The sequence below is a fragment of the Lactuca saligna genome, chromosome 3, assembly GCF_052625555.1.
Source record: "Lactuca saligna cultivar CGN05327 chromosome 3, ASM5262555v1, whole genome shotgun sequence".
Lineage (NCBI taxonomy): Eukaryota > Viridiplantae > Streptophyta > Magnoliopsida > Asterales > Asteraceae > Lactuca > Lactuca saligna.
In genome coordinates, this window is record NC_136419.1 from 172,610,933 (window position 1) to 172,627,572 (window position 16,640).

The following is a 16,640-nucleotide window of genomic DNA, read 5'->3' on the forward strand; positions in this document are numbered from 1 at the left end:
GTATCAGGTCATCCATGCATGCTCAATAGATGCATACTTTAGACAAATCATAACTCTCTCATGGAACATTCGGGTGATCTCAGTTACCGTCGTTTTTGGTAGCAGGAGCGACAGGTACTCCTGATACAATCGATCCCTCTCCACAAAAGGAACATACTCATCTAGAAACATTTCAACAAATTGATCCCATGTAACTGCGGCTTTATCCGCAGGTGATAAATTAGCAGTCACAAACTTTCACCAATCCTTGACTCCCAGGCGAAGTAGGTTTAACACAAAGTGAATCCTAAAATTATCTAGATTAGAGCAGATATAAAAATACCCTATAACATTGGTGATCCACTTCATTATAGTCACAAACTTCCACCACTCCTCCTGGACTTCATCCACCTCATATAAGTAATCGGTGATCCACCCCCAACATCCGTGAGGCCTCACATCGACAATAGCTGTAGTGGTTGTAGCAGCAGAAACCTCGATAATTGCGGAATAGTGCTCATCAAACATATTGATCATCATGCTCTTCATAGACCCAAATGCCTCTGGGATAGACTCTGTAACCGTTGTGGTCACTTTCATAGCAATGATCATGTGGATCTCGTCATCACTAAGACCCTGTCTCTCCTAACCGCTAGAGCATGTACCTCGAGTATACACCATATTGAAATACACAAGGAAAATAGTCAAACCAGACTAAATGCACTAGCAAGCAAATAGTCCAAACCACTCTCTGGTACCCTCTAGATTCTCTCTAAATCTCATACAGATCCTATGCTCTCAATGGTACACACCCATACTACTTCTATACCTATCTTTGTTGATTTAGATCCCCTCTCAAGGTCCCGAATCTCAACCATCTATGTGTTACGTTTTGAGCATTCTAACACTCCTAAGTGTACATGCAACCCTAAATACCTTGGATCTATGTTTTCTCTATTATACATGCAAATATGAACATTGAAGGTATTATCCTAAACTAGCATACAAAACAATGAATATAACAAGATAGAATACATACCTCTTTGGTGTGGAATGTCCTCATGAAGCTTGAGTGCCTAGTGCACCAAGTGTGACACCTCAAATGGTTCACACAACACCAAATACACTTGGAATAACTTGAGAGAAACTTGAACACTTCTAAAATCGGCTAGCCCTTCTCTTTCTAACTTAGTGGTTGATTTTGTCAAAGAATATGATCTTATATAGTTGTTACAATTGGGGTAAACCCTAATTGTCATGGCTTTCCATTTCCTTGGATCCATGGGTTCAAATACACCATGGAGCATCCATGGAGCATCATATGGGTTTTAGCCCAACTTGATAATCCATAGAGCGTTAGCCCACTATACAAGTATGGATGATTTACACAATCAACCCATATATTTAATTAGTCTTCTTTTGACCACTTAATTAATTCTAGATTAATTCTTGATCAATACTAATTAAATAATCTTATTAATATATTATAACTTATAATATATTAACAAACTTTAAGTGTTATTTCTCTCATTATAGTCTATCCAAATGCATGATGCCATGCAACCCAAATGGACCATGCCGTGTCGGGTCAAGTTTTACCAATTATAGTTATGGACTTAGACATTAATCCACCAGTCTCCTACTTGGATAAGTCTACAACTATTATTGCGTATGACTTCAAGAACGGACTGGCAATCGTAGCTGTCAAAAGATTTTGTCGAACTCTGACCTTGCCGATGGTCCCTGACCTTTGTCAATGACTTGTTCATTAGATAAGGGATCATATATTCCTCCATTCTAGATATCATATGGACTGAGACATGGATTATAAATCATTCTCTCTGTCCATTTGTTGTTTCCTGATTTCCAATTTATGACGACTGACTGATTGAACAAATCAAATCAGTCCTGGCTTGGCCAAGCACTCATATGTGTCATCGTTAAATCATCGAGGGGCCCACAGATATCGCTTTTATCTCGAAAGTAAAAGGAATGGATAAACTTTTACTCATATGGCTTGTTCTACTACTTGTTGAATTATACACAAAGACACGTTTTATAACATCGAGTTACCAATGCGGTTTCGTGCAGTCAATATATAATCAACTCATAGTAACAACTCATATCTCTAGGTTTGAAGAATATAAGATATTATCTTCTCATGATCACTTGAGATAAAATCCATGAAGTGATTCAAATGAGCGCGGGTTGAATCCAATACTCAGAACTTATGAGCACTCATGAGTGTTAACTTTGTCCACCAACTTGGACCTCTACAAGCCAACCCATGATAGTCTTGATTCATATCTACTTCCAACATATGATCGACTGTGGATGGTTTAAATGACTTAGTCATTCTGGAAGAATAACCTAGTTATTATGGAAGTCAAAACATGCAAAGTGAAATACAAGAATAAATTAATCAAATATGGTATCAAAGACAATGAATATAAATAGACCACTTCTATTTACCACCATACTGATTTCTCATTATTAATTGTTTCGGTTTTATCCACTTTATACTTGAATTAAAAACACTAGTTGTCCCATGCTCCAAGCATGTACATTATGTTTTTCTAAACAATAGCTTTGCCATACACCAAGCATGCACTCTATGTTTATCTATGATCCTTACTTTGTGAAATAAACCAATTGACCAAACTTTCAATGATTCTAATTGCACACTCCCAAATCGAAATCTTTGTTAAGCTTTAAACTTAAATGCACTACCCATGGACACAAAGCCTTATGTTCAAAGTATGAATTGATTTGAACATGCTTCTTGCACTAAGTTCTTTCTAATCTTACACAGATTGCTTCTATCTATAGAGACAACTTTATATTCCCATTTTGACTACTACTTCTGAACAAGAGTTGCCTCTTTTCAGACTATGTCAATATGGCCCTTCCAAAATTCACACTATACTTCCAACGATCCTTGAGCAACCAATCTTTGGTAAACCTTAGATTATCCTCGATAATTGCTTAATCACTTTAGTCATATCCAATTCTAGACATTTTCCTCCTTAATGCCCCAAGGCATTTGGAAAATTCAGAAAGAATAAATATTATAGCACAAGTAATCGATCTTGTACCCAAAGTAAATGGGACACGATTCATGATGTTTCACATAAATACATGGTTCTAGACCATTCTTTTTCCATAATAATTTTTTGTTTGCCATATTCTCAAAATTTTACTATGAAAAGGGATGTTGTAATCATAATCGAATTTTGAGAACGCAATATATAGAATTTTCTTAAGTTGAACCAATCCAACATGAAATTCATATATATATATATATATATATATATATATTCTTGACTAAAGGTGATTAAAATCTCAATATAAGCTCTTTAGAATGATGATAAACTCAATCTAAGCTTTTCATAATGGAAATGAAGTATAATTTCCTATCCCTTAATTATAGCAAAAACAACATTTTCAACCCCTACAACCTCACGAATTGAAACTTTTGTTTTCTATAATCAACATTGATAACTTGCAATACTTATCATAATTATCATGCTCCCACTAACATGATGATCATTAGCATAACACTTATGCTCCCACTAGCTTTGACATGTACTCAGAAATCAGCTATTGACTTTTTTTTTTTTTACCAAAGTTCAAATTTCTGATACTAGATTGCTTTGATAAGACTTTATCAAAATCATACACGTTATCTTAGATAACTTACAGGTGTGTCTAAACAATTTTAGAACTATGAAAAGGGAGTCTTAATTGTTTAGACCTTTGTTATTTCTCATAAGCCCATGTTAGTGTGCCTACTAACAACTTTAAGAATGCGAAGATTACTATCTACTTACAAATCTACTTAGTGGAAGTGTTTCCTCACCATCATTTTCATGAATCAGAGAGAAACATTATGACACTTAGATTTTTATGGTGTATGAGTTCCTACCCATATGAGTTTGTCAAAACTTTAGTCACAAGACATGGATAATGACAAATCCAAACACATATGGAATGAACTTATGCAATTTGAACTTCTTGCCACCTGGTAGTACAGGGCCTTCCATTTCTTCCAAGTTGTTATGCAACCAATTGAGAACTCTAAGAACTCCTATGCAGAGCCAACTTTAACTGGAATGGGCAGAGAATCTGTCAACACAATAGGTTATCAACCTCAAGTCGTGTGCTAGTGAAGAACTTTAGGTTTTATTCTTGATTAGTTCTTGATACTTTCAAGACCTTTAAAACTCCCACTATCCTCTTGACATATAAGACTCCCTTGTCAAACATCCAAGAGATAGTGTGGATTCTAATCAAGACAAACACTTCACACAATTGGTCTAAGTTGGTCTCTATTTTATCCAAAACATCACAACTTACCAATTTCAAATGTATCAGAGTAGATAACCTTTTACTCTTACATTTGACTAGTGTTAATAAACATTCTTTAAGATATGTCACTAAAGTTACAATCTTGGAGTATGACTCTAAGAATTGTTTTTGGAACGAGATATGAATCATCTTCTTGATTTGACCACTTTAAATAGCTCCTCTTCTTAGCTATCAGAATGCATTTAGAAGATGAACTGTGATAAGGTATCTTAATCATTAAGATGAACATATAACATGATACTAAAGTACTCTCCCATCTTTTCAGATTTGAGAAACTTTTATCCTTCTGCCTAATTTGATTCTTCTCATTCGTTCTGCCATACATCGAAAATTTTCCAATGTATCAGAATTACACTTAAGCTTGTAAGTATAACCATATTTACTAAACTTTAGTAAATCATGACGAATAGTCTTAACGATTATTTGTGGTGGGCTTGATCAGTGCATAAGACTGTGTACTCGATCCTTTAGTCCTTTACTTGACTCACACATCCATGTGAACAAGTAATTAGTCTTAATTTTCCAATGCTTGAAAGTTCTCATTCATCATACTATAAAACTTGCATGATTCCAAGTTTCGGTCTAATTGAAACTTAGGTGATGAGAAACTTTCTTTATTTGGTAAATTTAGACACTACCACAAATGAAAGTATCAAAAACATTTTCCTATATTACTAGCAATGGAATCATAGAAACAACATTCTTTTTCTCACAAATGCCACTATAAGGATTCTTAAAATAAATAAAATCAAAAATTTCCTTTTATTTTAAAAACTTTGCGGAATACTTATCCTTACAATCCATATGAAAACCTTCTTGTAATAAATTCCTAAGCAGTGTGTCATAACTCCTAAGTAACAGCTTCAAAATTCAGATGTGATTGAAGTCTATCTTCGCGATCAGAAGCAGCATATACTTCCTTTAAGCGTTCTCTCTTTTCTTTGATTCTTATAACATTACCACATGACCCAGTCACATCATGTAATAAGAATCTCAGAGTATAAACTTAACAGAGTTAGACAAATGGACTTTACCTGAAATAAAGTCAAACCCATTGACTTTACCATCCTTAGGTAAGTTTAGCAGCTTCGTAACCAAAGCCCCTTCCTTTGGTAGTAGAAACATATGGTCCCTTAGGTAATAGTACATAGGACTATCTTAGACTTAGCCTTTCTCTTTACCATTTGGTCAACCAAGTTGACCATGGTCAATCCCTTTCCATTGGGAAGAGAATGCTTTTCTGGATTTCCTGTGTCACCATTGTCAATGTCCATAAAGTTTTGGGAAGTCGATCTTCTAATCAAATTTGCTTTACTAGCCTTCCAAAACATTGTTGATTCAGCATTCCCAAGCAAACATATAAGATCATTAAGGGTCTTGTCATAGTCTGTTTCATAGGAGTCCCAAAGGAAATCGCTATGTAACTTAGAAAGTGATTGAACATCCAACTTTCTCAAGACTTTGACACCCAACTCTCTCGGCTTGTCATTATGTGACTTCATCTCCAAGATGTGATCACACCTAGACCTTGCATTGCCAATATGGCTTGAGTGACCTAGAACTTGTGGGTTAGGGAGAATAATTGGAGGAGGTGGAGGAAGTGAAGTTCCAAGAGATTTGGGAAGATCATAGATGTCTAAACTACACATCTTTTGGGAGATATTCAAGTTAAGTTGATTAAAAGTCCTTAATATAACACCCAATATGAAATATTATGGCTAGGACCCTACAAACTATTTTATAACTCGAAAGAGGGATGCCGTAATCCAAGCTATAAATATTTGAAGGTAGGTGAATGACGATTCACTAATTTCCACCATGGAAAAACGAAATAATTTATTAAGTTTTAATTGGATTTGAAACTCCTAGATCTTTTGAGATTCATTGAACTTTTCAATGGCATGTTTCAATCTCGAGTGTGCCCTTCACGTTTTGTGACTGGGATGCCAAGGATCACAAAACAAGGTGTGAGGTAACCATGCAAATTACTTGGTACTCTTAAATGTTTATCACCCAACCGATGTGCCGGTAAATGACACACGCTCCACCGGTTTATGATTAAACTTTAAGAAACCCTTTTCCTACCTTGTTAAATCAAGCTAGTGTGCCGGTAAACCACACACGCTCTACCAACCGACTTAAGAAATGTACCAAGTGCAATTTCATGGGTTAGTGTGACAATCAGATATTTCAACTCTATGTAACGACCTAAAAAGTCAAGTATTGTAACCACTTTTGATATAATGAAATTAATTTCGAAAATAAAATGTCCAAAAGTCTCTAATTAATTACCTACTATGTTAGATGTCATTAAATTGTGATCGTACGTAAAAAGAACGCTCAAATCTGACTTCGTATAAGGAAGTTATGAATTTTCCAAGTTCGGCTTAGCAACAGAGAGCTAAAAACTCGAAACGGAGATCGAGCGACTTTGGGCCGAAATGACCTAAACAAGAATCGAAGGTCTCGACAATGAGTTTTCAACGGTAAAAAGTCTGGCAAAAACAGACGTCGGATAATGAAGTTATGAATTTCTAACGAAATTTTCTTACCGCGACCTTTTAAAAATAAATAATAAAAATAATTTCAAATTTGCCGACGGAATCTAAACGCAAGTTGTAGAGCGTAGTCTCACCTACGCATAGATATAAAGAACGCCGAAAACGGAGTTCGTATGAAAAAGATATGAATTTTTAAAGTTTATTAAATAATAAAAATATAAAGTTTATATTAAATTTCGGTATTATCTGAAGGAGGAGTCACCAGGCCGATCCGAGTTAAATTTCGGTATTATCAATGAAATCATATGTGATTTATAACTATTATAGGGAAACTTTCATATGCAAAATATACCACAATAACCTCTTATCTTTTGAAATAAGAAATGATTTATGTATATATGTCAATCAAACACTCTGCTTATACTGTATGTATATGTGTCCATCTTTGGCACTACAAAAATTATATTTTTCATAACAAGTGAGCATTTTACTAGGGATTACTATACAAACGAAACACACTTTTACAAAACTATAATAGGTATAGTTTTATGATAACATCACAAACTTTTACATACTATAAATACTATTTAAAGAAGTTACTTTCATATACAAGAACAAATGAACATTTTCACACGTAAATATGTTTTATACTAAGTTTTGTGAGACATTAAACTTCACGTACACTCGAGTACACTTTTCAAGTCCTGTATTATATACCAGAATCCCTTGGAGGGGGAGCATGGTGTTTGTGTATAGATCTATACGGGATTGACAACCCTGCACCCTGACTGTTAGCTACAGTCAGAACATTCCAACATCTGAAGAACGTTGTGTATAGGCATTTCTAGTCAAATAGCATGGTTATAAAACTCACATGGAGTATTAAAAACACATTGATTTACGGGGTTTTTCAGACGTATTGAAAACTTCATATGTACATTAATTAACTATTTAAGGCATGCAAAACCTTATCGTGATACAATTTTGGAACTTCTAACCCACTACCCATATACGGAAAAACATAAGTTTTCTAGAAACAAACATTGGTCTTGATAGAAGGCTACATTTATACTAGTAGAGAATATGGGATATTCTACGAACCGAAAAACAAAAACAAACCATTTCATTATAAGTTCATGCAAACATTATCATTTAATACTTATGAAACTCACCAGCTTAAATGTTGATCTACTCTTTCAAAACTACTTGTATGTTCCAGGGATTCCATAATTGTAGGTAACAAACAGCAGTTGGAAGAAGGGGACGCTGCGGCGCCATTTTTAAATTCATATTTTAGCATCATATTGTAATTGGTTTTGAACGTGTACCTTTTAAACAATGTAAACTTTCAATTATATATATGATGGTTATATTGCTTTCTTTACTATGTACTTAATTGTTACATTACCACATGAAGTCATCCACCCCCGAACGTTTCCGCTGTTCCGGTTTGGGGGTGTGACAGTTAGCACCTTATTCACATTTTTCCTATGTAACTAATATTGGGAATTATAAGTGTTTAGTTACTCAGTATAACGCTACTAGAAAATAGACCTTTAATGACGCGCTTTTTATGATACGCGCTGATTAACGATACGCAATAGGACGTGCCCTTAAAATAGTGTTATCTCTCCAAAAAATTTAAGGATTTACGTCACGCATTATTGTGTGCCCTTAATTTAGTGTCTCAAGAAAAAAAATTAGAAACACGGAGGGCGCTTTATCTTAAACGCGCGTCGTCTGTACATGTCGCTTTATAATTTTAATGAAACGCGCTTTTAGTTAATGAAGGGGGAAACGAAATCCCCAAAATTTTGAAAACCTGCCTTGTTTTTTCTATCTTGTATCTATTTTTCATCCTTGCAATCCACTCTCCCCTCTCTGATACTCTCTCCTCTAGATCTCCCTTCATTCTCTACCTGCCGTCTCTCTGTAAACCTCAAAGGTGAATCGTAATTGATGTGCGAGGTCTCCTTCTTTTTCTTTGTTTTCTCAGGTACATCATGATCCTAATCCATTAACCCCTTTCATTTTTCATTAAAAAAAACCGTAATTGACTTGGCAAGTTCATGAAACAGATGTAGCACATTCCAAACTGGGGATTTAACCAAACCCGATAGAGCCATTGATGGAATCTTTGGATCCGGTCAACAAGGACTCTCTGTAATCGTGCAGCTTTCTTCACAAGGGATCGCTCTAGGTCTTCAATCTATCAATCTACAATGTCCACTGTCAAGTTACATCAAATCAAGGTCTAGGGTTTCAAATGCTTCAAGTTCTTCCCAAATAATTTCCCCTCTCAAGACGATTTTCCTCGATCGTATCTTTATGGCGATGATTCTCTCTCGATCGGATCGAAGACCGCTCACTCTCTCCTTAGATCTCCATGTGAGTCTGATCCCCCTCTCTGTAATAGCCTCGCTTCCTTCCAAAAATCGAATACCATTCTCTCTCAATCGTCTTTTTATGGCGAAATTTAGTCACGGTAATCTCAACATAAAATTCGGAACTGAACTCCTCTTCACCTCTACCCAACTCCATCTACAACGACTTCTTAAATTTACAAACCCTAGTCTAGTTGCGCTTCTAGTCAAATCAGGTACCTATCTATCTTCTTTTTGAATTCTCCTGGATTGGAAATTTCTTGATACTTCGCTAGCTTTTAAACAAACAAAAATCAGTTTTTCTCTCAATAATCCGTTGGATTTTTCATTGGTGTTCCCCTTACTGGTTTCGATAACCTCTCTAATCTGTGAGGTTTGTGTTTAATTTCTTGTCATCCCTCTCTCTAAGAAGAAAACGCAGCCTCGTCGCCTTCAATCACCCAACGACATAGGTGAAACTCAAACTTCTCAGACCAAAAGAAATAGTGTACGAAAGAAAAGCTGTCCATTAATGGAAGAAGTGCAGGGGGGTAGCTTATTGGTGCTGTTGTGAACATGAGACCTGATTTCTTTAAGGCTACTGTAGTTGGAGTACCATTTGTAGATGTTGTGACTACAATGCTTGGTCCAACTATTCCTCTTATAACTGTAGAATGGGAGGTGATTTATATATAATATTTTTTTGTTTTGGAAACTCAAAGCAGGATGCTATGATAATATTAGTATGTTTCTTTCTAAATATGAATGACTTGCTCTATTGCAGGAATGGGGTGATCCTCGGAAAGAAGAGTTCTACTTTTACATGAAATCATATTCACCAGTTGACAATGCGAGTGCCAATGTATCTTGTTTCAGTTTAACTGACATAAATCCATCTGATAGATCATCAAATGAAAATGTTGAAGTTAATTACTTATGGGGGTCTATTTTGAATAGGTAAAAGCTTAGAATTATCCAGCCATAGTTGTTACTACTGGAATAATGGTAGGTTGTCAAGAGTGATATTCAGGATGTGATTGATAAAGATGGTGAGGGGTTCACTATGGTCACAAAAAAGCTGGAAATGCAGGGATTGCTACTGTGAAGGGGTACGGTACAGGTGATATTCATCCCAATGTTTCTGGAAGCGAAGGTAGTAATTGGAATGGAGGGAATAACAATAGAGGAAGCCATAATAGTGTTAATAAGGGTAATAAAGGTTGGAATAACAGAAGTCATAGTGGGAATTTGAATATAGGGAGTGTTAGCCATTGGAATCATTAAAAGAAACAGGAGTTTGTTGCTGCAAATAATAAATCTTTCATTGTAGATAAGCAGGGGCATAATGGGAAAGAGAGTGTGGATTCTAGGAAAAAAGAGGAAAAAGTGGAGAAGGGAAAGGATTTTAAGGGTAGCCAAATTATAAATCTTTCATTGTAGATAAGCAGGGGCAGTCTTCTCCTGGTTCTATGGAAAAGGTTGTCGCATAATCAACTTTGTGATTGTATATTGATGATTATAGATTGGTGGCTTTGAGAATCTAACAATAACTTTAACTTTTTTTCTTGCAGATATCAGCAGAATCCTGTCCTGCTTCTGATCGGTTGGTCAATAATTCTGATAGTGGTCAAACTGAGGCTATAGAATCTAAGTGTGATACCAGGGTGAATTCCAATATTGGGAACCATGATTGTTTAAATCCTATGAAGGACATCCTTCATATCATGTAAGTTTGAAAATTTAATCATTGCAACTTACTAAGTATCAAAATAAGAAGGTTGGATGTTTTACTTTGTGATGTTTTTTTATTTATTGTTTTAGATGATTTGATTTCAAAGGTGATCAAGGTTCTTCTAGAAGAGATTGAGACACTAAGAAAATGAAACTGGGATGCTGTGTTGGTGAGCCAATATCTTTCTGAGCTTAGAGAAGTCAAGAAACAGGGGAGAAAAGAGAGAAGGCACAAGGAAGCCCAGGATGTGCTTGCAACTGCAACTACTGCTGCTGCAACTTCTTCCAAGCTTTCATCTTTCAGGAAAGATACACTTGAAGAATCTGCTCACCATGAGGTAGTTGACTCTCATTTTGTTATATAACATATTTAGGGGTAATTTCGTGATTAAAAACCATTCTTATAATGTGATTTCTCTAAAAACTATCATTTCAGGGTGTTGAAAGTTCGTGCACACAGTGAATCTTGTAGAGCTGTTAGATTTATCAATGAAGGACTTGGTAATGAACCAACATTGTTTATACTTTATATACTCTTGAACCATGTAATTTACTTTTTACCCTCAGTAGCAACATAGTTGCTGTTTCTTTAAACTTGATTTTGAATGTGTGTTTTTGTCATCAGTGATCCTCACTGGTTCTCCAGATTGTTCTATTCTTGCAATTGATATTGAAACAAGATCTCCAGTTAGTTATGGATGGATGTTCATACAATTAGGTATTATTTTCAATATTCATACAGTTAGTTATGGATGGATGTTCCAGGTGGGGGCAGATGTGCCTACGCAAATCTTTAAGATGTCTCCCCGTTGATCGTATCTTTGTGAGGATGGGTGCAAAAGACCATATTATGGTAGGCCATGTGACTTTTATGATGCAAAGAGAGAGCTTCTGTGAATAGGTGGGGGCAGATATTACTTCATAAATTATTGTTTTTTCTATATATATATATATATATATATATATATATATATATATATATATATATATATATATATAATATTAATTAACAAGTTTGACTTGTCAACACGTGTAGAATGCAAATGATCCCACAAATACATTGTAGGTGAGGGTATAAAATGTTTAATTACCTTTTTACCCTTGAGGCTCGGGTTTAAATACTTACACAATGTTTTTATAGCTGTGAGAGGGTATGGTTTATCCTACCCGTCATCTTTAGCGGTCCGTGTCTGGTTTTTACTGAATACACCTAGCATGGTGGCTCTTGACCTGGACACCACTCTAAAAGGGATTTTCCAAAAAAAATTGAACATCTTGAAAATATTCCAAAACCATAGGGTGGAAATATCTCTGCAATTACATGTGATTTATCAGTAAGTATAATGTTTAATTTTAATCCATTCAAATATGTGACATGGTTTTGTTTTATTTATTTATATTTATACTCATGTATATAATGTATAACAGAAAATTACATAAACAGGAATTATGTAAAGATTGGTTATCAATTTTAATGATTGTTACTTCTGCACGATCTTCAATTAACATAAGACATTTGGAGAAAGCAACAGTGTCTACTGGAAAAGAAGGCTTGTTATCTGAAGGGAATGGTCTACTAGAAAAGAAGGATTGTAACATTTGTGGTTCTTGTTCCCAACTTTACTTGGAACAAGGACCGAAAGTGTAACTTACTCTAAATTTTATATGTAAATTTTATTTTATCTTTTGAAGGGAAATTTACTGAATATTGATTGGTTGATGCAGTTAACTAGAATTGGTCGAGATGTAGTTTTATATGTTGAGTCGCTGATTGAGTCAATCATGGGAGGATTGGAAGGGCTAATCAACATTCTTGATTCTAAAGGAGGTTTTGGCTCTTTGGAGACACATGTTCTTACTATTTTATCAATTTCCTTAAAAAGTTACCAAATTCATGTATTAAATTTGATAAAGCTAACTTAATTGCTTTTTTTAAATCCTAGCTTCTACCAGAAGTCAGCTGAAACTACAAATAGCTTTTGATGGGCAGGAAAGATATATATAGGTATGATCTATATTGTAATTCAGATTCTATAACTTTTATTATGTAATCTCTTAAGTCTTAATACCCATTATTCCTTATGCATGTAGAGATCTTGGGAGCCAAGTGATAAAGCTGATCTTCACTTTGTCTACAAAGATGTTGAAGGAGTATCAACTCAATGGGATGATATTCAAAGAAAACTCAGGAACTTACCTCCCAAACCCTCTGCTTCGAACCCGATCCCTTCACTCCTGCAGAAGACGAAGATTCCAAACCTAAAACCAAATCTCGGATCGATAACAAGACAGAAGAACTCAAAGATTTAGAAGATGATCTTGATGATAGTTGTTTCCTCGAAGAATACAAGTACCTTCAACACCCTTAATCCTAATATCATTTTATGAGGGTATTAAATTTCATGTGATATTTTCATGGTTTCATTTTCTTTTGTGTTCTTGAAGCAGAAAGAGGTTAGCAGAGATGAAGCAAATAGTGGAAGTTTGAACTCGGAAAGTTCGGGCAACATCTATGGTGGCCCGAGTAGCATCTATTTCAATATTGATTGTGTGAAAGTCATCTACTAAAGCAAGGTTGGTGTAAGAGTTTATGATGAGAACATTTTTCCACGACCTTCAGTGAGTTATGATGATGTCCCTTACTAGCAATGTAGTATTAGGTTATATAGTTACCGATGATTATTTGTATTTGACATTTTATGCAATGAATAATCTTACTTATTTATTGTATTTTATTTTGTATCTTGTATGACATTAATTTTTGTGCAATGAATTGTATTTTTTGTATATGGTGTTTTAGTTCTATTATGAGAAATTAAATGCAAATTTAATTTAAAAATTAATAAATATATAAATTTATTTTTTTAAACATTTAAATTTACGATATGCAAAAATATGTGTCATCTTCATTTATGACATGGCCTTTCTTGACAGGGGCTTTCTAGATACGCATTGCGTGTCATTAACACGCGCGTCATAAGGTTACAACACGCAAGCGCGTGTCGTCTTCCTTTATGACAGGGCCTTCCTTGATACGCATTGCGTGTCGTAAACGCGCATCGTAAATGAGCGTCGTAAATGAGCGTCGTAAAAGCGCGTCGTCTCTCTTTATGACAGGGCCTTCCTTGACGCGCATTTGCACGTCGTCTGAGCCTTTTATGACACACAATGAGCGTCGTAAAAGGCTGTTTTTCTAGTAGTGTATTTATCATTAATACTTATAATGAAGGGAGAACATATAGTCTTTGTCCTACCCGTTTGGCTAACGACCCTCCACTAGTCAAGGAAGCGGTGGGTGAGAGTGGACACCCATTAAACTGCCATTTTATAGGCAGTAAACTTATACCCCCTCCCCCCTTATCGACCGGCTTCGTCAATGAGGCCTACTAACGGTAAGGCTGACTTTTACTCTTATACATATATATAAATATTATTAACTTATAATATTATATAGTATATATGACAACCCGGAATTTCCATTATGTACAAACAATATCACTTCAATAGAAATTATATCAGTCACAGTAAACTTTCAGACTTTTCCATATAAGTTTGAGTAATTTAGGGTTTACACTTCAGGAAATATCAGGAGAGTGGATGCACTAGGGTTTTGTGCAACACTATTATTCCAACACTCTATTATATTAGAGATCATTTCGGGAATAAAATATTTTCTACCAAAAATCTCACGACTATAAATAGAATTCTGAACCAATTTCATTCATTATTCACATTTTAAACTAGAGAAAAGCTATTTTCTCTCTCACGTATCTTTGGTTTTTAATCCAAATCGTGAGTACCTCTCTCTGGTAGTGTTATATAGCTTAAAATGTGTTCATAACATAGATTACATAGCTAAATAACTAGATTTAGGAGTTTACTCCGCAAGGTGTTCTTGGGCGGTAAACTCCCGAAACAATGCCTAGACCTTCCCTTGTGTTATGCTACTACCATAGACTCATATATATGTGTGTTTGGGACAAGAAAAGAACCAAGAAACACAAAAGCATGGGTGTTCACGGCCCAAGATGATCTTGGACTGTGAACTCCAAAAACTTGGATCAAAGGGTGCTTTTAAGGCACCTAAAGCCTTAGACATTTACTAGGAATTGTTTCCACTTAAATCAAGGACCAGAACACATCAAAAACACATCATTTTGGATGATTACTGCCCTAATAATGCTCTTGGGCCGTAAACATGAAAGAAGGGCACCAAAGTCTGCCTAAGGCCTTCATTTTCTTTAGGTAAAAGTCTAGAACTTATCCTACATGTGCATGAGACTTGAAAGCATCAAAAACACCCTTCCATAAGAGTTTACGGTAATAAACTCAAATGGAATTGGCCTTGGGGCCGTAAACTCCTCAAAGGAGGTTAGTAGTGCCCTAAACCCTTCCAAGAATTAAACCACCAAGTTGGAATACTTCTAGGGATCATTTAGAACCTCAAAACACAAAATAACACCAAGTTTAGGAGTTCAAGGCCATAAACTAAAGAGTTTACGACCGTAAACTCCATGTGTGGGATTATATGGAGAGTAAACTCAAGTATGAGGTCCTTTGGAACCCTAAACCCGTTTTCCTTGTCCCACAACAACTTAGATGCAATCCTTAGGGATTATAACACTTATATAAAGTGTTTATCATGTTCTATGATGTCTTAACATTTACAATTAGTAATTTAATACTAATTGGGTGCACATATGTATGATTATATGTTCATTAGGATCATAGTGTGTGTACAAGTCCTCACTTGACACCTAACAATCTGACATCGTTCAGTGCATCCAAACCAGCATCTACAGGTGAGTTCATACCCTTAAATGAATATTTTAAATGTTTTTAAATGCTTTAATGGGGGGGGGGGGGGGAATACAAGTAGAAAACAACATGTTATTAAATCACTCATATGTATTTTATAACTGTGTTTTCATCCAGCAGATTTCACATACTACAAAATGTGATGCGTGAAATGGTTTTCCATCTTAAAATACCTTGATAACAAAAGTATTAGTTTTGAAATGTTTATTAACATGACATCAAATCACTCTTAATTATTATTCAAAACTCTTAGATACCTTGCAAAACCATTATGTCTACCTTCTTGAACAAACAATTGCATTTCAGTTAATTATCATAGGGATAGTTAGAAGATACAAAACAATATTCCTATTACAAGGAATCCCACAAGAATCAGTTCATTCATGAGTCTATACCAGTACGTTACATGATACATGAGTACATTTATCTAGGATTACATGATACATGAGTACATTTATCTAGGATCACATGATACATTAGTACATTTATCTAGGATTACGTGATACATAAGTACGTTTTCATAGATACATTTATCTGAATATGCTTACATGAATACCATACATGAGTACAGTTACATAGATACATTGTCCTGTATTCACTTACCTGGATACTTGTACCTCGAGTTATGAGGAAGATTTATTCATACCTTCTGTGTAAATTTTCCTGCCTATCCCTGTTCGACGGGATGTCTAGACAGGACTAACCATTGCGGAACCTAGCTGTTAGCACCACTGGGTGATGAACACGGATGTCTAAGGTTATCACTTATAATAGATAGATTGATATTGGATCTAACCATTCCTCTATCCTGTTGTTGCAACAGAGGATGAGATGAAAATCTTCGGATGATTATTAGGTTACCACTTATATTAGGAGTCGG